Genomic DNA, 1,976 nt, shown 5'->3' with positions numbered 1-1,976 from the left:
GTGGCCAGAGTATATGCAAAGAAATTGAAGGCCAGAGCTGACAAGGGCGAAATATACGAAATGTGGCAATCCATTCGACAATCCAAGGGTAAAATGCAGCGTGAGGAAGCCGAGCAACTGACCCGCGAGGCAGGGGTCGTTGTACCTCCCGATGGCTGTGGTTTAGAGGAAATTATACAATATCAAAGATATTTGGCACGTGAGGGGTGCATTATCAAGGTTTATTCTCTCAAAAGGAATGGCAAAGATCGCCCGGTACTCTACGATGGCACGCCTGAACTAACCAGCAGGAATATACCTACACAATATACTCTCCCCATTGTCTATTATCCGGAAGAGAAACACTATGAGCCAATTCAAAATTTACCTTCATTCTTCGGCTGCAAGTATTATTGCGAACATTGTAATACGCCCTACAGCTCTCAAGGCCATGTTTGTGATAAAACTTGTGACAGATGTCTAAAAAATCCACCATGTGACACTACAAGTGTGGATAAAATAGTGTGTGATGACTGTAATCGAGAATTTCACGGTTGATTGTGTTTCGAAAACCATAAGAAAGCAGGATCTTTTGGAGGGATAAAACCAACAGTATGTGGAAACATAAAATTGTGTAAAAATTGCAATACGAAAATTGATCATCGGAATGCTCAGAAACACCAGTGCAACAAATATTACTGCTCTGTCTGCCAGAAGGATGAAGCCGCATCTCAGCTGTGTTACATGCCTACATTGAAATTTAAGAAGAAAACAACGGTGAAACGTGCGGCGTTTGTTTTTTACGACTTTGAAACACGACAAGACGATAAGATGGAAGGGACTGATGACGTCAATATACACGTGCCTACACTCTGTGTTGCCCAGACTGTATGTGACCTATGTGCAAAGATGAACGATGACGACATTACGAAAACTGAGGAGAATCTTGGAAGCCCATGCAGTGTGTGTAATCCTCGAGAACATGTTTTTGACGATGGCGATCCTGTGCGTGGATTTGTGAATTATATTACATCACTGGGTAAGGCGTATAAAAAAGTCATATGTATTGCACACAACGCGAAGGGTTACGACTCTCAATTTATTTTGAGAGATGTTATAAAACGAATAAACAGCGAAATTGAAGCAATTATTAACGGCACAAATATAATTTTGATGGATTTTGGGGATAATAAGTTTATAGATAGTTTGAATTATTTCCATATGGCTTTAGCCAGTTTACCGAAGGCCTTTGGTTTAGGAGATATTGCAAAAGGCTATTTCCCACATTTTTTCAATAAACGAGAGAATCAAGAATACGTTGGGCCTATACCTGAGAGAAAATATTATGGCGCAGATACGATGAATGTGCAGGATCGAGAAAAATTCTTAACTTGGTACAATGAACGTGTAGCCGAAAATTACCAGTTTGATTTCCGTAAAGAAATTTTGCATTATTGTAGACTCAATGTTACAATTTTAAGGAAAGCGTGTGTGGAGTTTCGTAAATTAATCATGAATGCTGGGAATGTTTGCCCATTTACAGAGTGTGTAACGATTGCTTCGACGTGTATGCGCATTTTTCAAACAAATTTCTTGAAAGAAAAACAGATAGGTATTATACCTCAGGGCGGTTATCGTTTAGGAAAAACGCAATCAAAAGTAGCGATTGAGTGGTTACTCTGGCGCGAGCATTGCGAGAATCATCGAATAATACACGCCGGGTGGACTCGCGAGCACAGAACGGAATCAGGGCATCGGCTAGATGGTTATTGGGAAGATGTTGAAAATAATAAAAAATATGCATATCAGTTTCACGGCTGTTATTGGCACGGTTGTCCACGGTGTTTCAAGTTTAATAGAAATAAAGAGTTGATGTGCGGTTTTCCACCGAATTGTTTTCCGCACACACACACACACACTCACGCACACTCGCTCCTCTCGCATGCTTGCATGGCTTCTCAGGACTGACCTGCGCAACCGACTGAACTGACCAGTGG

Source organism: Diachasma alloeum, unplaced genomic scaffold (assembly GCF_001412515.2).
Source record: "Diachasma alloeum isolate Michigan unplaced genomic scaffold, Dall2.0 Dall_scaffold_00312, whole genome shotgun sequence".
NCBI classification, from domain to species: Eukaryota; Metazoa; Arthropoda; class Insecta; order Hymenoptera; family Braconidae; genus Diachasma; species Diachasma alloeum.
Note: the sequence above shows the minus strand (reverse complement) of the source record.